This window comes from Macaca thibetana, chromosome 2 (assembly GCF_024542745.1).
Source record: "Macaca thibetana thibetana isolate TM-01 chromosome 2, ASM2454274v1, whole genome shotgun sequence".
NCBI classification, from domain to species: Eukaryota; Metazoa; Chordata; class Mammalia; order Primates; family Cercopithecidae; genus Macaca; species Macaca thibetana.
This window is the reverse complement of record NC_065579.1, coordinates 17850026-17874078: the sequence shown is the minus strand read 5'-3', so window position 1 is coordinate 17874078 and position 24053 is coordinate 17850026. Positions and strand designations below refer to the sequence as shown.

At 38.7% G+C, this 24053-nt stretch overlaps 1 non-coding gene across 1 annotated transcript; it reads right to left on the bottom strand.

Moving 5' to 3' along the window:
- Window positions 1-10008: 10008 nt before the first annotated feature.
- On the bottom strand, window positions 10009-10224 carry LOC126949589 (small nucleolar RNA U3). Its single transcript, XR_007723855.1, has one exon. It is a non-coding gene; the product is annotated as a small nucleolar RNA U3 (small nucleolar RNA).
- Between the last annotated feature and the right edge of the window lie 13829 nt (window positions 10225-24053).

Here is a 24053-nt window from a genome sequence, read left to right as displayed (position 1 = left end):
TTGGGCTTCCCTTGGAGGTGAGAATAAAAATTAAAGCATGGATTGAGCAACAGTAAATTCCAACAGTACTTCTGAGTAGCTGAAGACAGACTAATGTTATCGCTGGGATTCTTTTTTTTTTTTTTTCTTTCTTTTTTTTTTTTTTTTTTTTGAGACAGAGTCTCGCTCTGTCGCCCAGGCTGGAGCGCAGTGGCGCGATCTCCGCTCACTGCAAGCTCTGCCTCCCGGGTCTACGCCATTCTCCTGCCTCAGCCTCCCGAGTAGCTGGGACTACAGGTGCCGCCACCACGCCCGACTAGTTTTTTGTATTTTTTAGTAGAGACAGGGTTTCACCGAGTTAGCCAGGATGATCTCGATCTCCTGAACTTGTAATCCGCCCGCCTCGACCTCCCAAAGTGCTGGGATTACAGGCGCGAGCCAGTGCGCCTGGCCCGCTGGGGTTCATTTTTAAAAGTTTCTGACAACAATCTAATCTGAGACCTGTAAAAATAGTTTGTCAGTTTAAAACATCAAATTGAGTTGCAAGAGATATTCTAATACAGGTCTAAAAATAAGAGTAGGAATTTGGATGAACTGTGTGAGTGCTCATTTCATTCCAGTTGATGGCTTGGTGTTAGAAGAAAGCACCCATTGTGTGTGGAGAAGGAAGGACCCAGGCAGCAGCATAGCAAAGGCCATGGGTCAACTTTCACTCCCACCTTGAATAGACACCTGTACACGACACAAATCATGGAAACATAAGTTAATGGCTCTGCTTCCAGTTTTAGCAAGATATGAAATACATTGATAAAGTTTAATAAGAATGATTCTTGTTGGGCCTTGATAATTTTTAATACATTTATGCTTTTTTAATTAGCCTGACAGGCAATTTTACAAAATTGTTGAAGACATGGGCTCTGACCTAAGACAGAACTTCATTTAAATTCTGAATTTGTCACCCACTAATTCAGTGACCTCTCTGGGACCTCTAAGAGCCTCAGTAACTTCAACTATAATATTGAAATGCTGGTGTCTTTGTTAGTAATTTGTGGTGAGGATTAAATAAAATCAGGTATGTATCATGCCTAGCACACTCTTTGGTACATAGTAGATGCTTAATAAATGACAGTTGCTGCTATATTGTTTTTTAATGATAGTTTTAATAGGGAGCATTTTAAAATAAAAGGATGCTTATACTGATATGAGTAAACCACACAGATCAAGTCATACCCCACACAGTTCAAAAGATTGGTTACAATATATCAATATATCGAACTAACTTAATTGAAATATTTTCTTGAGTACTTAATTCTATAAAGAAATAATAATGACAAATAAATGGAAGCCCTTTGCTGGTCTTTGGCAATAGCAAAATATATAGCAAATTGTCCATATATATGATGCAACCTCAATATCAACCTGTCATAAAAATGCAAAATATAGTGAACGAGGAAGGGATATAGCTATATACGTATAAATTCCGCTTCACTTTTCACACTTCAGCAAATATTACAACTGCTCTTATTTGAAAATATGTTTCATGATATCCTAATTTTTCCATACAAAGCAGAAGTTTATTTCATAGACACACACACCCACAGCTTATGTGAAACTATCAGAGCACACAAAATACAGGGGAGATGATGTGGGGCTAGTACTTTATATTTCAGCCCTGGCTTCACAGGCAGTTATTTTCCAAGTGGATTTCAAAAAATAATAACATTAATCAAAACTCTATTTAGTTTTCTATCTCAGTATTGATTTCCTACACTTCTCAAATTTATATTCTGCCTCTTTAATTGCCTACCTCCTACTGCCTCTCACTTTCCTGAGCTGAGTATGTGTATTTACATACCACAAATATCCTCACAGTTGTCCTTTGAAATAAGATGTCTCTGAAACCAAATGCAAAGAAACAGAAATTAAGTTTATTTTTCCCTACCTCTGTTCCTTATCAGACCTGTTTCTGAAATTCTTTGATTTATTCTACTTTAAAAAAAAAAAAAAGAAAAAAACAAACAAAAAAAAACAAGTATGCCGTATTAGCAGCAAATTGTTTCAAAATTAAATGTAAAAAAATAATATCAGGTAAAATTTTAAATGATGTTTCCCTGTGTTCACGTAAGGTTGTGACTGTGTGGTATAATTTGGGGAAATATGATGTGATTAGTGAGGCTTACAGGGAAAGCACCCGATACGAGACAATCAGATACCCCACATCAAGGCTCAGCCATTTTTAAAACATGTTCATCTCTGTTTGGTAAATCCTGGTTAAGGTATAAATCATTTCAAAATCCAATACTACTCTTCCAAGTCACCACCAACAAAATAAAATAAAACATAAAATATAAAGGATTTCAAATAAAATTTGCTTCAATTACAATTCCAGTCACTGTCAAATATGCTAGCTTATCATTACCAAAATAATATTATCAAAGGAAAGCCACCCAGTTTGCAAACCACACACTGCCAACCTCAACTTGATTAAAGTCATACTTATAATTAATTATTCTTTCTAGTTACTGGGCACTTTAATCTTCCGGGTTGTCTGTAGGAAACCCTTCAGGCACCCAGAACCCACAGCTCTGCCATCAGATCTCCGTCCTGGGAACAGAAGCCGTCTATCTGCATCTGTAAACATGGCCTCATGTAGTAACGTGCAGGGAAATGAGCGTGCCCTCGCAATGGTTCGCAGTCCTTTCTTTATTTCAACATCGTGGCATTTTATGACTTCCCTCATGAGGCAACTCAACTATTCTCACAATTTATCTAGATTTCTGGGAAAAATATGTGAAACGTTGACTTCTTACCCCATTCCCTCTAACAACAGGTTGATTGAGGAGTACATTTTACTTTCACATTTTCATTTCAGAGGAAAAATTTCTCCCCAGACATTTATTTCCCTGTGGTTCTCTAAGAGGGAGACACGAATGGGAAAACCATAAAATAAAATCAGATAAGGTGGGACACCAAGATAATCAGGTGGCTTGATTTTGATGTCTGGATCTCTTTTTAAAAGTTAAGGAAAGAACAAGTTCTTGTTCTCTTTGCAGGTAAATCCATGGGAACTTTCTCAGTGCAGTGGTAATACATAGTATAAAGTAGCTCTCCTTAATATGGTGAGGAAATTTTGCCTCTTCACCTTTCCAAAAGAAATGACTGTAATTGTTCTTTAATTCTCCAACAACCTTATCTTTTGGTAGCTCAACAATGGCAGCATCTGATATACGTTGGACTCAAGGACTGTTGGCAAGATCACTATAATTTCCAAGATTTCCAGAAATTTTCAATTAAGAGTGTTTTAAAAATAAATAAATGCAGGATTTGATTTTCAAAGCTGGAAAACAAATGCCTGATTAGATGGAATGGTCTCCTTTTGAGGAAGGAAACTGGGACTAGTTTGGAGCACAATTTGGCATAATGAAGAGAATGTAAGGTTTAGTCCTGCAGTCACTAGTTATGTGACTTCAGGCAAATTACCCTTTCTGGGCCTCAGTTTCCTTATCTGAAAATGGGGATGATAATAATACTGTACCTAGGTTGCTTTGATGATTAAATGAGGCAATACATGTAAAGTACTTGAAAGAACACTTGCCTCTAGTAGAGTTTGTTCTTATTATCAACACTACAGGAGTTACTAGGAATACATGATTAATTCTGCCTTTCGACTTTTCAGAAGACTTAGCATTAGAATTTTATTTTTAAGGGCACACCCGTGCAGGAGCATAGACTTTTTTCTCTAACATCTTGATAACACCAGAAGGCATTTGCAGATTTCAAATTGCCAACTCATGACAACGTGCCAGTTCTAAGTTTCAACCCAATGCTCTTTGCCTCAAGTTGTTCTCCTCCCACTTTAAAGAAATCATGACTTCCTGTGTTAAACAAATGCCTCAAAATCATCTCAGAGTTCCCCCAGGAGTGATCCTAGTTTTGAAGAGACTCTTCTCAACCCACCTGTCAATTATGTCAGTGTAAAGGCATCCAGAACATCTGTCCTGAATTTCCCCGGACTGCACCTGGACTTCAAAATGATGGAAGGTGGTGATCTAACTGTGCAGAAAATATTGTGAAACAGGCCACATTCTCAAACTGGCTTGAGAAACTTTTAGAATAAAACATGTCTGGCTAGGTTTATTCGGTCTAGTCATTACTCTTTGTGTATACACAAGGATTTCAAACTATCAATGAGTGACTGCAAATGATTTCTAGTCATATCCAACCAACAAGAAGTCTTCCCTTATGGGTCAAAAAGCAAGCAAACCTCAAATTGGTTAAGTTTTCTTTTCCTGGAAAGATTCGGTGGAATATGATACCCGAATGATTAGAATGAGAACATAGTGAAGGATGAAGCAATCTTATAGTTCCATAAATTCTAAACATAGAAAAAATAAACTGAAAATTCCAAATATTTAAAACTTTAAGTTTACATTGAAATTGAGAGAACTCAGAGCAGTCTGCTATGTTCAGCATAAAAGGCAGCGTTAGTAAGACAGGGAATGGTACAAAGTCATCCAGTCTGGAATGATAGACTGGATATGAATAAAATTTATTTCCTTGTAGGAATGTTCGAAGCAATGCTATATACCCTTTCCTTTCCCATAAACTGATAACATTTGAAATTATTTCTGTACATGTATAAATTCTCTCAAACATCACTTAAAATGTTTAAAAAGAAAAAATTAAAGTGTGGCTTTGGGGAGGTCAATGTAGAAATGCATTCATTGTTTTGTGATGAAGAAAAGAAAGTTTGAGTAAGTGGTATATGAATGTAGTCCTTTGACAAGATATAAAATGGTTATTCCGAAAGTCCATTTACTGTTTTTCATTAACTTATTTAGGCCCCACTGTGTTGCAGAAGTTCTATATACAAGAGAGATTTATTTTAGTCTTCAGGGGAAATGTCAGGAAACAGACGTTGGCAGAGGGAGGTGCTGGGAAGACTCCTCAGGCATGAGAAAAACTGGAGCAAAGTCCCAGAGCAGGGAATCTGTGACACGTTCAGGGAGGAATAAGTATTTCTCCTGAAAATGTCATTAAATGGATGGACATGAGGCAGCTTAGGAAATGACAAGATAGAAACGTCCATCAGATGCTTTGGGACCTTAGAGAGGTCTAACTCAACTCAGGTGGGGAAGAAAAGGAGACAGGAAAAGTCCCAGAGAAGGCAATGCTGAGTTCCTACCTATCTCAAAAGATGGATTAACGTTGGCAGAGGGAGGTGCTGGGAAGACTCCTCAGGCATGAGAAAAACTGGAGCAAAGTCCCAGAGCAGGGAATCTGTGACACGTTCAGGGAGGAATAAGTATTTCTCCTGAAAATGTCATGTGGGAATACAATATGGAAGGTAGGGTGTGGGAAGGGGTGGGATTGGGAATCTGGAATGGGGCCAGACCTTTGAATATGTTAAGAAATGTGGACTTTATTCTTCAGGACAATAGAGGATATGGAAGTATATAACAACTGCAAGTAGGGATATGTTCACTTTCAGTGGACTTCAGGTTCCACATTACTGTTATGTTTTCAGGAGTCTTGATGTCATTCTTCTCTCCTCAGGTATCCCACCCTATGAGAGACAACTTTTCAAAAACTCTGTACAATCCCTCTGATGGCTTCTCTTTTGTATGCAAGTTATGGAGACATGCAATTTTCTCTTTGCCATAAGCTATGGTAAGAAATGACCAATCAAGAGGGCGGAGCAAGGGCGAATAGGAGCAGCTCCAGACTCCCAGCGCGAGCGAATAGGAGCAGCTCAACAGTACTTCTCCCAGCGCGAGCGACACAGAAGACCGGTGATTTCTGCATTTTCAACTGAGGTACTGGGTTCATCTCACTGGGGAGTGCCGGACGATCGGAGCTGGTCAGCTGCTGCAGCCCGACAGCGAGAGCTGAAGCAGGGCGAGGCATTGCCTCACCTGGGAAGCGCAAGGGGGAAGGGAGTCCCTTTTCCTAGCCAGGGGAACTGAGAAAACTGGAAAATCGGGTAACTCCCACCCCAATACTGCGCTTTAGGAAACAGGCACACCAGGGCTACAATGAGGCCCCACACCCACGGAAAAGAATTGGTGGGCAGCACACACAGACAATAGCAGGAAGGCTCCCATGGAAGCTGTTGTAATAGCCCAGGTTAATTTTTTAATGTTTTATTTTGAAATAATTATAGATTCATAAGAAATAGCAAAATAAAAGAATGAGACCCTATATATTCTTAAATGGTAACCACTTCCTTTAATGGTAACAACTTACAGAACTGTAACAACTTACGGAACTACAATGTATTATAAAAACTAGGAAACTCACATTGGCACAATGCCATTAGCTAGACTACAGACTTCATTTAGATTTTACTAGCTGTTACATATCTATAGGTTTATGAAATTTTATCACATGTGGAGATTCATATAATGACCACCACAATAAAGTCACAACTCAAGTAAGGTTCGGTAAGGACATGAACAAAGAAAAGATGGAGAAAAGAGGAGAGATTCACTAACTACTTAGGACACAAATGCCAATAGTTAAAAGCATGGATTCTGCAGCCAGAGTTTCCCAGACTGCAAACCAGCTATACCACTGACTAGCTTTGTGGCTAGGGATGCTGTGTAACCTCTCTATGCCTCAGCTTTCTTGTCTGCAAAATTGAGATAATAGTAGTACTTCCTAAAGATGTAGTAAGCAATCAACTAGTTTATAACAAGCATAGAGCAGTAGCTAACATATGGTTAAGTGCTATAAATGTGTTAGTGATTACTGTTAACTAGAATCTAGATAGAGACTGACGGGATGTGGAAGTGAAGAAAAGGTCAAATCTTGGGCTTATGCTACTTAGTAGATGGCACTGGCATTCACTGATGTAGAATGATAGGTTTAGTAGGGGAGGGAGGTTAGTAAAATTTGATGTGCCTTTTTCATCCAAGTGACGAAATACAAAAGAGAGTTAAGTATTCATAATGGAGATGAGCTTCAGAATAATGTTTGTGCAATTTACCAACAAAAAAAGTCCAATCAGTAAAATTTAGAGACACAAAAAAACCCTCCAAAAAATCAATGAATCCAGGAGTTGGTTTTTTGAAAAGATCAACAAAATTGTGCCTCAAGGGGATATCACCACCGACCCCAATTCGTATCCCCTACCTGAATAGACCAATAGCAGGCTCTGAAATTGAGGCAAGCCTCTAGTACAAAGAGGAGTTGGTATTCCTTCTGAAACTATTCCAATCAATAGAAAAAGAGGGAAACATCATCCTGATACCAAAGCCTGGCAGAGACACAACAAAAAAGAGAATTTTTAGACCAATATCCCCATCGATGCAAAAATCCTCAATAAAATACTGGCAAACCGGATTCAAGAAATTCGCAAATCAATAAACATAATCCAGCATGAACCACATGATTATCTCAATTGATGCAGAAAAGGCTTTTGACAAAATTCAACAGCCCTTCATGCTAAAAACGCTCAAAAATTTATGGAACGTACCTCAAAATAATAAGAGGTATTTATGACAAACCACAGCAATAGTACTGAAACTTTAGAAAGCACAAGACAGGGATCTAGGGCAATCAGGCAAGAGAAAGAAATCAAGGGTATTCAGTAAGAGGGGCTTTGGCTCTAGTCCCCATGGATTGCTCAGTATATAACATAAGCATGACCACAGACATCAGACTACACAGACAATCCTAAGTTCTGGAGGCATCACGCTACCTGACTTCAAACTATACTACAAGGCTACAGTAAACCAAAACAGCATGGTACTGGTACCAAAACAGAGATATGACCAATGGAACAGAACAGAGTCCTCAGAAATAACTACCACACATCTACAGCCATTTGATCCAACTTACAGAGTGTGGCTTGGGAAATCCCTGACAGACATGACTCAGGGATATGTTCACTTTCAGTGGACTTCAGGTTCCACATTACTGTTATGTTTTCAGGAGTCTTGATGTCATTCTTCTCTCCTCAGGTATCCCACCCTAAGAGACAACTTTTCAAAAACTCTGTACAGCTATTGTTGTTATTAATTCAAAGTTGAACATAGAGTAATCTGCATCCCTCTGATGGCTTCTCTTTTGTATGCAAGTTATGGAGACATGCAATTTTCTCTTTGCCATAAGCTATGGTAAGAAATGACCAATCAAAATACAGCCCAGGAAGCAATGAGCAGTCTAGGGAGAGGGCACTTGTGCCAAGCTCTTCCAATCCTATTCTGTCTTTTGGGAATTTAAATCACAAAGAGCTAAGAGGAGGATTGATTTAAAAAAAAAAAAAAAAAAAAAAAAAAAAAAAAAAAAAAAAAGAAATGACCAATCAAAAATACAGCCCAGGAAGCAATGAGCAGCATCACCTTCAGGAAGGCGTCTAGAAAGAGTGTAAGGAACCTAGCCCCTGCCTTGGCATTTAGCCTTTTTTATTTTTTTTAAACCTGTGAACTACTTCAATATCCTTTCAAAATTATTTATTATGTATTATTTTTATTTTTTGAGACATGGTCTACTTCTGCTGTCCAGGCTTGAGTGCGGTGGCAGAATCACAGCTCACTGCAGCCTTGACCTTCCAGGCTCAAGTGATCCCTCTTACCACAGTCCCCCAAGTAGCTGGGACTACAGGCGTACACCACCACATCTGGCTAATTTTTTTTTTTTTAAATAATAATTTTTTGTAGAGACAGGGTCTCACTCTGTTGCCTCGACTGATCTCAAACTCCTGGGCTCAAGCACTCCTCCTGCCTTGGCCACCCAAAGTTCTGGTATTACACGTGCGAGTCACTGTGCCTGGCCCCGAATCCTTTTAATACTTCTCTTTTCTCCTTTATTTAGCATGCTTTCTGTTCTTTGCAACCAACGAAACTTAACTCTTGAGACTACACTTTTTTTGTGTAGTGTAAAGTGGTACAAAATTTGGAATATCAACCTGGCAGTATGTGTCAGTATTATAAATGTGTTTATATTTGGCTTTGCAGCTTTCCTTCTAGCATTTTATATCAGAAAAATATTCAGATGAGTTCAGAGATATACATAAGTAGGATGATTATGAATATAAAATGTGGAAATTGAATGCCAAGAAAATGGTCATTAAATAAATTAGGATATAGCAGTGTGATACAATATTATGAAGTCATTAAAAAGGATGATATATACATATTTACTAATTAGAAAGGAATGCCATGAAATAGTAGTAGAAAAGGCAAACTACAAAACATCTTAGATAGCATGATCCAATTTGCATGATACAGCATGGTGGGTATGCATACATGTATGTATGTGGGTGTGTGTATAGCCAGAGAAAGAAGTTTGAAAGGAAAAATGCCAAATTCTTAAAAAATGAGAATTATCTCTAAGTGATGGGTTTTATTTTTGTCTTTATTGTATATTGTGTATATGACGTTCTATACTGTATTATGTATTAGAAATGAACTTATATTTGTAATCTGATTATTTTTAAAAAAATAAAATATCTTTTCTTCTGCAGAAATCCATGTGCATTTTCTTCCACTGGATGAGCACCCTTTGCCCACAGCTGAGTTGGAGACTGATGTTTTACAGTGAAATGAGACATTTGCATACATTCATATGTGCCTTGTATGGATAGAGTGTTGAGCCCAAGGCCTTAAATATGTCAGAGTTACAGATGTGACCTGTATATTTGTTTATTATAGTTGCCAGAACAAATAATCACAAACTTGATGACTTAACAGAAATTTATTCCCTCACAGTGCTGGAGGCCATAAGTCCAAAATCAGCATCACTGGGTTGAGCACAAGGTGTTCATAGGGCCACATTTTCTCCTGAGGTTCTAGAGGAGAATTCATTTCTCACGTGTCCCAGCTTCTGATGGCTACCAGTATTCCTTGGATTGTGGCCACATCACTCTAATTTCTGCCTCTGAGGTTACATCACCAACTCCTTTTCTGTCTGTAGTCAAAATTTCCATCTTCCTCCATCTTACAAGGACACCGTTGATTGTACTAAGGACCCATCAGGATAATCTCCTCATCTTAAGATTTTTTGTGTTTGTTTGTTTTTCAGACAACTACTCAGACTGCGTCCTCACCCTTTTACTCTCCAGAGAGGAGAGAAGAATGATCGTCAAGGGCAGAAGGCAGTTACATCAAAGCAACACTGAAAACTGGCTTCATGTTCAGGAGAGAATACTGCGCTTTTTCCTCATGATTTCTGGCGCTCTACACGTTCGAAGAAACTTCTCTAGTAACAAACTATAGAAATGCTCCCTCAGAGTATAGTCTTCAAGATTCTTAATCACATCTGAAAAGAACCTTTGTCATGCCAGACCCTTGCTGACATCAGTAGGAGTGACACCCTGTTTGACAGGCTGAAGAAGAGACTTAAAGCCAGTGAATGAGATATAGGGTTTACTGAAGAAACTTACGTATGGGGTGATCCAGTGTCAGTGGGTTGTGTAAAAGAACAGCTACCACTTGTAAAAAACATGCAGTTTAGGCCAGGTGTGGTGGCTCACGCCTGTAATCCCAGCACTTTGGGAGGCCGAGGCGGGCAGATCCCGAGGTCAGGAGATCGAGACCATCCTGGCTAATACTGTGAAACCCCGTCTCTATTAAAAATACAAAAAATTAACCAGGTGTGGTAACACACGCCTGTAGTCCCAGGTACTCAGGAGGCTGAGGCAGGAGAATCACTTGAACCCGGGAGGCGGAGGTTGCAGAGAGCCGAGATTGCGCCAGTGCACTCCAGTCTGGCGACAGAACGAGACTCCACCTAAAAAAAGAAAAAAAAATAGCAGTTTATGTGACATTTTCATTTAGCACTTTTCTCATATCAGCCTACACCTCACAACCTTCCTTTAACACCAAACAAAGGGTTTTGATCCCCTGTATGGCCCATGTTCCATGGAATGGGCTGGGGATTCAGATGTTCCTCCTAGATAAGGAATGAATCTCTGGGTTGGCCACTCCCAGATTCCTTAGCTCTGGACTTCACACACATATTCTTTTTAGACCATAGGGTCCATCTGAGGGTATCACGTTAAGTTATTGCTGTCAGGTGTGTCTGCCATACAGAGTCATTCTCAGAATATATGCTTAAGTTATTGCTGAAAGGTGCAGCTGTCATATGCCCATTTTCCACATGAGGTAACATTTACAGGTTTCAGAAATTAGAAACCAATATTTTAGGGAGATTATTTTTAGCCTACTGCTGTATACCATCCTAAAAGTAAGAAATGCACACTAAATTTGCCAAGGACTATTGATTTGCCTTTGTATCTATTGGAAACACACACTTGAATCCATTGATTAAAACAGCACCACAAAGTAAATTTAATAATATGTTTCAAGTTTTGAAATGAAGCATTCATCATTTTACAATTCTAAGAAGATAAAAGTGTGCATTTGTGTTACATTTATGTGATACTTCATAAAAAAATGTTCAGGAATCTAAAGAGAGAATAGATAATCACAGTTCTAGGGGGAAAAAAATGGCATAGGCAAATGGGGTAACTAGGGAGATTAATGAAAGAAAGAGTTTAGGAAAACCAACAATGGATAGTGTGATAGCAAGGGGGGTGGAAATATGCCCCCTAGGTTTGAAAGGGGCAAAGGAAGGGAGAGATTACCAAAATGTAGACAGCTGAGGCTTTCACTGTAGCTTCAGGAGAGGACTGACTGCTGGACAGGAGCCGTGGACTTGGTAGAGGAGCTCAACCCCTTCCAGATTTCCCTCTGGAATGGGGAGCAGTTGCCTTACAGTGGCCAAATCAATGAGAAGTCAGGTGACAAGGAAGCCCATTGATGCTGTCCATACAGATAGATCAGCCTCCTAGAAGATGATCAACTTGGAGAAGGGTAGAAAATGAATCTAGCTCTGAGGTCAAGAAAAAATATTCAGTACATGCTGCCAGAGAGCTATGAGAAAAAGCATAGTATCTTGGAATCAGAAGGAAAAGAGTATCTCAAGAAGGCAGATAGGTTAATATTTCAAATGCTGCTGAGAGGTCAAGTAAGATAAGGACTAAGAGATGTTCATTGATTTTTAAGACAAGGAGATCTTTGGTGATCTAAGTCAGTTCTGCTTAGATGCAGTGGTGAGTGATGACACTGGATTGAATTAGTGTGAAGAGTGAGGTAAGCAAGTGGAGACAGCAAATGCAGACAAGAAAACTCATTCAAGTTTGTTTGGGATGGGAAAAGAGAAATAGGGCAATAGCTGAAAGACAAGAAGGGATTGAAGAAAAAATCTTTCTCTCCCAAGTTTGGAAAAATCTTAACCAGGTAAGAATGGTAATGAAAGGACAAAGGTGAGAGGCAGCAGGGAGAGAACCGTGGAGAAGTGTCTGTCATTCTCATCCAGGAAAGATTGCTCCGATGAATTAGCCATGTCTGTTATGGACATGAGGTGAGAGTGGAGGGATGAATGTGTGACTCTGATTCTAATTCTCTATTTTATAGATAAAATTGCATCCTACAGATGGTAAAAGTGGGGAGTCATTTGTTCTTTATTCAGGTAACTAGTAAGATGTCTTGTTCCTTTCAGTCCAGGGATTCTTAAAATTGGGCACTGTGTTTGTTTGTATGGCTGAAAAGTAATACCTGAGGCTTGGAAATTTATAAAGAAAAGAGGTTTATTTGGCTCACAGTTCTGCAGGCTGTACAAGAAGCATGATGCCAGCATCTGCTTCTGATGGCCTCAAGTTGCTTCCACTCATGGCAGAAAGTGCAAGGGAGCTGGTGTGTCACATGGTAAGAGAGGGAGGAAGGCAGAGAGATCCAGAGAGTTCCAGGCTCTTTTCAACAACCAGTTCTCTTGGGAACTAAGAGTAAGAATTCACTCACTCCCACAAAAGTGGCACCAAGCTATTCATGGGGGATCAAACCTCGTAATTCAAATACCTCCCAATAAGCCCTACCTCCAACATAAGGGTCACATTTCAACACGAGACTTGACAGGACCAAAGGAACTATATCCAAACCATAGGAGGCATTATTTCCAAAATGATGCCACTCCTATATTGGTGAAAGGTGAGGGGATTTTATATTTTTCACTGATTACTACTTTTATTTAATAATTACACACCAATTTTTATAGTTGCAATATACTATTGGCCCAGGATACTAGATTTCCTTTTATGGTGGTAATATATAGTTTTTCTCTTAGTTAAATGCTTTTAGGCAATAAAAGTTGATTTAAAGAATTTACAAATAAGAAAAAGGTATACAGATATTACTCAACTATGACAACAATTGTGAAATTGTGAAGGTGGCACATGAGTGAATGACATTTGAGACGTACTGCATTATACATGTTGCTTATCTTCTGGATAACTTGGTGTTTATTGGTGTAAGAACAAAGTTTAAGGGCCCGAGTCTTCTGTCTGTAATCTTAACTTTGAATTACTGTCTTAAGCAATTAAAAATGCAAACTGCACCTGAAGAATTAAGAAGAAAGGATGAAACAACTCTCCCAGCATTTTGCTGAGTGGACAGAAGGATCATCGTAGCAATGGATTTTATCACATAATTAAAGAGGGAATCCCTGATTAATTAAATGAAGAGGCAAACTCTTTTAAACTGGTGATACTATGAAGAGATTACTACAATATTTTTCTTCAGCCAAAATAAAGTAAATGGATATAGCTCTATACAACTTGAGTTTTTGTTATCTACGGTGTAGTCCATTTGATGACAAATTTTCAATACTTACAGATTTATTCAGGCCTATTAAAAGCCTTAAAGCAACCAGGAAGTGTTATAAATATTTGAACAGAGAGCTGGATGTTTTGAATGCTGAATATATCATTAGAATCACAGCTAGTGCACCAGCTGTGTTAGTGCAACATGACTGCCCTTGGTCCTATGCTCACTCTGGTGACACTTGCCTTTTAATAATTCAATCATGTTATATCCTTCACTAGTTGAGGGAAGCTCTATTTTTGTTTTAAAGGGCTGTTTCTCATCCAGAAAAGTAATAAAAAGGCAAAACGTTTATGAGAATAGTAAATCAATTTGTTTCCTAATAATCAGAGTTACACAATCATCATTACTATTTCTTTGTAATCAGTCAGCTTCACATTGCAGATGGAATGTTTTAGTCATCTTTAGGGTAATAAACTCCTGATTCTAAGAGGCCTTCTTCTAAGGGTCTCACAGTATCGGTCCTCTAAGTCACTGAGGACTTGACCCTTTCTACAGCCCATTCTCTTTTTCATGCTGAAATGTTCAGATTCACCTACTTCTGCATAGATGTCCTCTACTTTTTGCTCAGAATCAGGCTCAACTCAGCATTCTATTTCTAGATGTTGTTAGAAATCTAACCTAACCTCTTGAATCATAAGTGGCCACTGAAATTTGCTTAATATTTTCATTAACTCTGCTTTGGGTTTTTGGTTCCCAACTGTTTGACCTGACCCTAAAAATAGTGTATTAGTTTCCTTGTTGTTACTTTTCTGTATGAGAAATTACCAAAAGTGGATGACTTAGCAGATATTTATTCTCTCACAGTTTTGGAGTCTAGATTTTCTATGTTGACAAAGACATGTTCCCCCTGAAGGCTCTAGGGGAGAAAACTTCCCTCCCTCTTCCTAGCTTCTGGTGGTTGCCAGCAACTCTTGGTGTTCCTTGGCTTGTAGACGCATCACTCGCATCTCTGCTTCTGTTGTCACATGACATTCCTTCTCTGTTTCTGTTTCCTCATCACTAAATTAGGGCCTACCCTAAACCAACATGACCCCATCTTAACTTAATTACATGTGCAAAGACCCTATTTCCAATTAAGAGTCATGTTCTAAGGTACAAGGTGGACATTAAATTTAGGGTGACACTACCCAACCAAATATAGATACCATAATTTCCATTGACTTTGCTTTGGCTGAACTTTGATTTTCCCAACTTCAGCAATCAGAGGAAACCAAAAGCCTAACTCTCTGGGAACTTGCTCAGATCTAACCTGTTTTCCTCCTACTGTGAACTAAAATGAGATGCTGTTGACACCACCATGCTGATATGTCATGTGGCCTGTGAGATCCTAAATGTTTCATGTGGGAGGATGGATCTGTTATGAAACTTGCAAACCCAGCCTAAGGCCAAAGATCAAGAGAAACCAAGCCTCTTTCCTTTTATGAGTTTTTAAAGCATATTTAAAATGAAGAAATCCCAAGTAGGTTTAAAAAATGTAACAGGACACACACCCTATTGTACCTGTAGGAGATTCTGTTAGCAGCCTTGTAATTTCAGAGTTTGCCATTCATAAAACATCAGATTGAGACTCTAGGACGGATCTGTCAGATGAAGCCATAAGGGCAAGAGACAGAGTCTAGAGATATTTCCCAAAGCTGGCGTTATTGAGCACAATGTGCCTTGCCATCCATCACTAGGGCTGGGTGCTTTTTGTTCATTATCTTTCAATCTTAAACGACGTGTGAGATTGGCGTTGTGATCTCTATGTTACTGATTATAAAACTGAGACTTAGAGAGGTATAGTGAAAAACTTTTCAAAATTATTTTGGAACAGAGTGGAGAGAAAGATATTAATGGTTGTCAAGTTGGCTCAGACCATGTGAATACTATTAGTTCCTTTTTTTGGTTCTCCCTAACTTTGTATTACAGTTACTATCCAGTCTTGTGAAATGGGTAATAATTGGTTATCACATGGCTGGGAGAAAAGCAAATAAATGACAAGTTAGTTTTGTGTCTGAGAATGGAAACGGGCTCCAATTGTTAGCAGTCTGGGTTTGGTCTCAGTCTGTGTCTCTGTGAATACAGACTGTGCTTTTCAACTCTTAACCCAAAGTAATCCTGTGCACCAAAGCCCTGTGTCTCCTCTGCCAGTAAAGGTGTGAAGACTTCCCTGGTGTATTTCCTGCTGTGGATATTACTGTCTGATCTCTCAGTGGCTTTGTTTTCTTTCATCTTTCTCAAGTCTCTGACTTGAAATGCTCTCTCAGCCATGCCAGCATTGAACTCCCAAGTAAGAGTGTACCCTCTCCTCCTGGGCCTCAAGACTCCACCTTCAGCTTGATCCTAATTTAATAACCTCAAACCAGCATACACTGTCCGCTCTCAGGGAGGAAAGATTATCTATAATTGTGAGAGTAAAAAATAGACCCCCACCTCTTTTCTGAAGCCAGCGGGAATCTCCGTGTTTAGTTAGGTTCTTTTTCCCTCTAGGATCATGGTCTGGCTAAGCAAGTGAAAAGGGACAACTAAATTCACAATCTTGCTAACAGACAGGAAAAGCACAAGAGATACCAAAAGGTCATATCTAAACACACAGACAAAGAGCAATCGTTATTCCAAAAATCAGGTTCAACAGCACAGGACAAGCAAGAACTGGAAATGGGGTCTGGAGGCAACACATGGGCACACTCAGTGAAAAGGCTTTCTGTATGGTGTTTGAAGGCAAGCCTACAGACAAGATGAGAGTAGTTAAGGTCGCTGTGCTAATTTGCACAAAGAAATCCAAGGCCAAGAGTAAGCTAATCTTCTGTGACTTCATCCTGAAGTCCAGGGTCTGTGTCATCAAATATCCTTCTTTCATGCTTCCTTGGTGTTCATCTGCTACAATAAGGTTACAGAAATTCTTTACTTACAAGCAGAATTACTGCTACAGTCAAGTGTATGGTGAAATATCGCTTCCAGGAGGTGTACACTGTGAGCTTTTTGCCAATCCATGCAGTATTTCAAATACAGGACCTTCATCGGGGCCAAAAGATTTTATCTTCCAAGGCCAATTAAAATAATACAGGACTTAGAACACCTGAGTCTCTGAGGAATCTATTTTGTAGACAGAGTAACCTTATTGGAAGGAGACTGGACCCATTCAAGAGGTTGATTAATGGGTACAAAAATATAGGTAAATGGAAGAAATAAGACCTAGTGCTCCATAAATCGTATAGTGACTACCGTAAATAATAGTCTATTGCATATTTCAGAATAGCTAGTAGAGAATAATTCAGATGTTCCCAAGGAAAGAACAGACAAGTGTTTAAGATGGTGAGTATCCTAATTACCCTGATTTGCTTATTACACACTGTATGAATGTATCAAAATATCATGTCACCCAAAAATATGTATATCTATTATGTATTAATAACAAAAAGGTAAATCTAAAAACATGGCATATTTGGAAAATTCTTTTGCCAAGTCCTTGTTTCTAATTCAGTCAATGGATGCCATTACTTCTCACTTTTTATGCTTGTTGACTTGTGAAAAGCATGTCAGCTTACTGAACACTTGTCTACCAGGAATAATTTTTACTAGCCTGTCTTTTTCCTTTCATGACACAAACCTGAACACTGACTTTCTGCCTTTTTAAGCCCTGACATTTTTTAAGATGCTGTCATGGCCACTACAGGTTGTCTAGAGGAAACAGTGCCCCCAGGAGGCTTGGATGTCCTCTGCTCAGTGAGGTGAAGCTGTCTCTTGGAGTGCTTCTCAATTTCGATCAGCTGAAGACCTCTCTGTAATCAGGAAAAGAGGGCATAGGTCTCAGACTGTGGGGCTGTCACTATTTCTGAGTAGAAAACAACTTCTTTTTTTTTTTTTTTTTGAGACGGAGTCTTGCTCTGTCGCCCAGGCTGGGGTGCAGTGGCCGGATCTCAGCTCACTGCAAGCTCCACCTCCCGGGTTTACGCCATTCTCCTGCCTCAGCCTCCTGAGTAGCTGGGACTACAGGCGCCCGCCACCTCGCCCGGCTAGTTTTTTGTATTTTTTAGTAGAGATGGGGTTTCACCGTGTTAGCCAGGATGGTCTCGATCTCCTGACCTCGTGATCCACCCGTCTCGGCCTCCCAAAGTGCTGGGATTACAGGCTTGAGCCACCGCGCCCGGCCAGAAAACAACTTCTTAATGGGGATTTGCCTGAGATGTTTCAATACAAGTCAGATCAATGGCCTCTACTTCTTTATTCTCTAAATGCCTTTCCTCTTAATTCCCTTTCCTTTAAAGAAGACAAACAACTGTCTTATGCTTCTGCTTATAATTTCAAATTTAAAAGAAGAATGCCTTGCCCATCTGCTGAGGTTGATTCAGGCATCTGGTACAGCCATCAAGAAGTGGTGCCAGGGGCTGGTGGGAGTCCAGCTCTTGCTCCTTTCTCAGCCTACCCCAAGGGTTTATCAGAGTGTCCTATGAATGAAGAACGGTATGCAGTCTTTGCCCTTGCAAAGTGCTTGCTAATGACTTCATAAACGTGGAAAAAAAAGAAGGTACTACCTCAAAAATTATTTTGTGTTTATAAATTGTTCAGGTTACAATCTCAAATAAGGTAATACTATGATAGTTTCATAGATTGCTTGGGGGTTGACATTGGCCTGCTTAAATCTCATAATGCAGAATTAGAATTTTTGATAAATACTTCCATTCCCTAGGTTTTGTCATTTAGCATAGCCTTTAAGCATTGGAAGAAATTCTATTTGAAAATACTTATTGATTCTTTTTACTTTCTATTTTTCTAAGGCAAGAAACAACCAGATGTTAAGAAAACAAAATTAACGCCTCACTTTTAACTTAAGATGAAAATGATGACTTCCTCTAATCCCTACCAGAAAGAATATACTTTTGAGATTAGCAGTCTAGTGTGTGGCAGTTTTTCCTAGGAGGTTTGAAGGGTAAAATAAACTCTCTGGGATAGTACCCATTTGCCCACAGTTTGAAAAATATTTTCTCATAGAGCTTCTCACACCAAATTGTATTGTTATCTGTGCTTCCATCTCTATTTCACCTCTGGACAAAGAGATCCCAGCAGGGTTATACTTGTTTTAGTGAGGGACAATTACACAGAGCCTAACACAGAGTAGATAGTCAATAAAGTTGTTGAATAAACAAAAATGAAGGAAAGTTGAAGAAAATATCTCTGGAAATGTCTTAAATGTATATATTCTCTGCTGAGATTAAGGTAATTGAAATACCTTAAGTTAGGGGTCCTATAGTTTGAGGGTCAAATTCATTGGTTATCTATATTTTAAATAAAAGCGTATTAGAAGTTGGTCATGAATAGAACAGAATAGTCATGGTCATTTGTCTTCATAATGTTTATGACTGTTGTCACACTACAGTAGCAACTGAGTGGTTGTGACAGAGACTGTATGGACCAAAAACTGAATATATCTACTACCTAATGTTTTGAAAAAAAAATTCTGAGACAGGACTTAAATGAAAAAGAAGTAAATCACACAAGTGAGTAAGCAACAAATAATTATTGAATGCTTGACATGTGCTTAATACAATTGCAGGATTTGCAGTAGACACAACAAGATGCATCTTATCCCTCTGAGTAGTAGGTCCTTTAACCACTTGAGGGCACTGATTTTAATTGTGCCAATGAATGGGGTAGGCATTATCCATGTGTTGGACTAAAATGGATCTCATTGAGATGAAATGGCTAGTAGAATCAAAGAGAAGGTGAGCAGAGAGAACCAAGGCAAGTGCAAAAGTAACATTTTGGTTAAAACAGTGACAAATATCCTCCAATCTCACCCATTCCTGTTTTCCCGAAGGATTATTGGGGAAGACACTGCATTCTGTATTCACTGTAGTATAAAAAGACTGGAACCCTTTTACTTGGATATTGAATGAAGGGGTGATCTCAGAGGGCTGAAAAGCTTGGTGACAGTTATATTACAGATATTTGATCTCTCTTACATATAGCTTTTTTTTTCCCCCCGAGACAGAGTCTTGCTCTCTTGCCCAGGCTGGAGTGCAGTGGCATGATCTTGGCTCACTGCAACCTCCGCCTCCCAGGTTCAAGCAATTTTCCTGTCTCAGCCTCTGGAGTAGCTGGGATTACAGGCAAGTGCCACCACACCCAGCTGTTTGTTTTTTTTGTTTGTTTGTTTGTTTGTTTGGGTTTTTTTGTATTTTTAGTAGAGACGGGGTTTCCCCATGTTGGCCAGGCTGGTCTCGAACTCCTGACCTCAGGTAATCCATGCGCCTTCGCCTCCGAAAGTATTGGGATTACAAGTGTGAGCCACTGCGCCTGTCCTATCTTTTTATATTTTATTGAAGACATAATTTGAATCAAAGGGTCATGCTAAGTGCTTTATTATAGACATTATTTAATTTGATTACAGTTTTGTGTGCTAAGCCTCGTTATTTCTACACTATAGTTACATTATCATCATAGCAACTTCCTAATCCACACAGTGTATGAGTCAGTCAGGATAGGCTAGGTAATACTTCAGTAACAAACAAGTCTCACATCTCAATGGCTAATACAACGTAAGTTTATTTTTTGTTCATGTTACATGTTTGCTGTGGCTCAGCAGGTGTCTCTGCTTACCGTAGTCACTCTCAGAACCAGGTTGACAAAGGATCCATCTTGACTCATGCTTTTGCCTAGCAGGTATTGAGAAAGGAGTATTGTAGCATCTCCTACTGCCTATCGCATGCTCCATCCAGAAGGGACACCAGTCATTTTCACTCACATTTTATTACTGAGATTGGAGCCCAATTTGTCCAGTTCTTTTTACCAGTGTTCATAGTTATGTAATTCATTCACATTAATATAATAGTGTACTTCAAAGGCATTTTTTACCCAAATTCTAAATATACACAGGAGTGAGCTGACATTTACTAGTTCAAGAAATATTTACCAAGTGCCTCTGTGAACCATACACTGTCTTAGACACTAGAAATATAGCAAAAATAAAAATAAAATTACCAAACTTCATTGAGCTTTTATTCTAGCAGGCACAGAAAATAAATAGAGCAGACACTTAATTTAGTAAATAAAATTTAGCAAGATACATAGAATAGTTGGTGATAAGTGCTATGGAAAAAAATAAAATATGAAAGCAGGTAGAAGATGGTGGGGGTTGGTAGCTGAGGTGCCTCTCTGTTCATAGAGCTCATTTACATCTGGGCCTGGACACCACAGAAACGTACGAGGCCTGGACAATTTGTGCTGCCTGAGGGAAACTAGCATAAAAGGCATATTTGTATTATTTCTGGTAATTTCAAGTCCAATAAAGGCATTGAGGCTGTGATTAGTGGAGAACTGGGAGAAACAGAGATCTTCTCAGTGTTATCCAGTTTTCTAAGACCCTTTCTGGATGGAGAGGGAGTAGTTTGTAGGATGGGAGGTTGTACAATAACATTTAAAACTTGGACGCTTCTATGTCTTCTTAAATATAATGTAATTGTGGGCAAGAAAATAAAAGTCCGTTAGTCTTAAAGGGATATGATGATGAAAGGGGAAGGTGTCTGTTTGGCATTTAACAAAAAATTCTGGGCATTTACCTTATGTGAACAGAGGTTAGAGATAAGCCTGTGGGCTCTGCTGGTAATGGATTGCAATGTTTGTCTTCATTTATAATAAGAAACATTTGAAATGAGTTTTTCTAGCCCAAATTTGGGTTCTTGTTTCTGTCTTCCTGCAATAACTATCTTCCATTTGCACACTTCCACTCCAAAGCCCTCCAGCCCTTTCAGTGCTCCCACTGGTAGCTCATGGCTTGCTTTAAAATCAAATTATACTCCTTACTTTCAGTAATGCCTTTCTGTTTTCCCCTGCAAGTTTTCCAACTTGCTATCAATCTTTATGTTAAAGGTTTCCAGCAAAGTGTATGGATTTAAAAAAAAATCCCCTTTATAAGTGGCTTTTTCTATTAACCTGGCTCATCCCACCTTGTCAAAGCACTTAGTCATGAGATAGTAACTCCCTCAAAGTCCTGGCTCAAATTTCAATTTACTAGTGACCTGGGGTGGATAAATCACTTTACAATTGTGACAAAGACACCACTGGGAATACAGAATTATTCATTTTCTGCCCAGCTATGGAGTAAGAATTTAAGACTTTCTTAATATTTGAGCAGTTAAAAAGAATGATACAAATATGCCAATCCAGTGACCGTGGTCAGCTAGACACCCAGGGGAAGCTGGTTTCTAGCACATCTTTAGAGCCCAGGCTTCTTTCTGAAAGGCCAGAGCATAGTTATGGTTCTTCAATTGCACCCCCATTCCTAAGCCAGCATTCCACCCCCTAAACCCTTCAACGTACCTCATTCCACAATGAAAATATAAGAGTGGTCTCTTATTGAATGCTCACATGTACCAACCATTGTGCTATGCATTGTGGTAGGCTGCATAAATAGCCACAATTGTTCAGACCTCCAGGTTTTCATAACCATTGCCATGTGACTTTACAGTCCCTCTCATGGAGGTGAAATGTACTTTCACTCCATTGACGTTGAATTTAGTCACGTGGTTTGCTTTGGCCAATAGAATATGGTATAAGTAGTGATGTGCTACTTCCAAGCCTAGGCCTCCAGAAATCTCAAATGTGTCCATTCTTTCTCTTAGACATCTGCTTCTGCTATGAGAACAAGCCTGAGCTAGGTACCTGGAGCATGAGAAATACTTATCACCATTTCCTGAATCAACTTAATAACCAGCCAATATCTGGTAATTCTTAAGACGTGTGAATGAGACCATGCTAGACCAGCCATCCCCCAGTAAGCATCCCTCTGATGGCAGATATGTGACTGAACTCAACACCACCCAAGCCTGGGCCAGGTCAGCAGCAGTGTCAAGCTCACCCACAGACTCAGGGTAAATAAAAAGTGGATTTCATGTAAGCCATGAGTATTGGGATTGTTTCATGCAATAATTGCTAACTAGTAAGCACTTTATAAAGATTAGTTTGTTTAATCCTTCTAATAATCTTATACAGTAGACTCTATTATGATTCTTATTTTACAGAAGAGAAAACTGAGGTTTAGAAAATTTAAAGATCACACAGCTGTAAAGTGTCAGAACTAGGATTCTAAACCCAAAAGTCCAATAATTCAAAATCGTACCTATCTTTCATCATACATCACTGTGAACCCCTCTCTCCTTGCTTTTTTATATTTGCTTATTTAGAAAGGGAAGGGTTCAACTTTAACCAACTGAAATTGCTAAACTCAGGGTTTTCTCTTCAAGATGAAGAGTTTCATTGCATTTTATTCAGAACTTCAAGTCATTCTGATCTTCCTTGTGTTCTTTGTTTTCTTGTGAAATTTGTCTTAAGCAACTGTTCGTGAAGAAATAGGCACAGGGCATTTCTGAACACTTAGGGAAACATTTTTTATAGTAATAACTTGTTTATGCAAGTAACACTGTTCTCTGCTCTAAAATTTCCCAGTGACTCCTCTTAATGAATGAACCTAATTAATAAATCTCATCGCTCAGCCAGAAACAAGTTTTTTTCCTATGCTGAATAACTAATTGGACAGGTCAATACATACATAATCATCAGGGATGGCATTGGGAATGCAGAAATGAAGCCTAGCTGTGAAGCTGCTGTAATTCCATGGAAATAATGGCATGATCTTGTCATATGCTTGGGACTAACTACAATGGTTCTCCATAAAGTTGCCCTCTATCCATGCATCTTTCCCAGAATAGAATAATGGAATGATTATTCTTTATTTTTATAAGATACACATAAGAAATATTTTCGCTCTGAAGAAACATCATTAATTTTATCCTTTAGTACAATAGATTCCAATAGATAAACTATCTTCAAGTAGTTGTCTGTTGTTAATTTGATTTTCATATTTACAAAGTTCAGTACTAAAGATTTCTTTATTTCAAGCAATTTTTGTTTTAAACATGTAATAGTCGCTATTTCATTTGGTTGAACATTTGTAAAACTACAAACAAGAAGTTTTGACATTTCTAGCATGCCATAGAGCTTGTCTATGGCTTAAGTAGAATGAGGAAAATGGTTATTATCTTTCTTCTCACAGATAGCAAATATGTTATATTACGTATTTCTATAATTACTTTCCAAATACAAAACTGAGGATGTGAAAAAATTGAATGCTTGTGATGCCTGAATTATTCACAGCCTTTACGTTTGTTCTATCGTCAATGAGAATCGCATGACATTTTCCTGATTTTCCATTCTATAAAAAGTTGAAAAAGTTGACATTCTTCTTTTGACTCATTCTAACAAAATGGGAACAATTCCTCAATAAGGCTTTTTCTTGACAGACTCATAGCCTAAGTATAATTAAATAAGTGAAAATTAAATAATAGTTTTTAAATGCTATCCTTTTTAATGTTGTGAATACTAATACAACAAATAATTGTATAAAGAACAGAAATACAATATACATTTTTT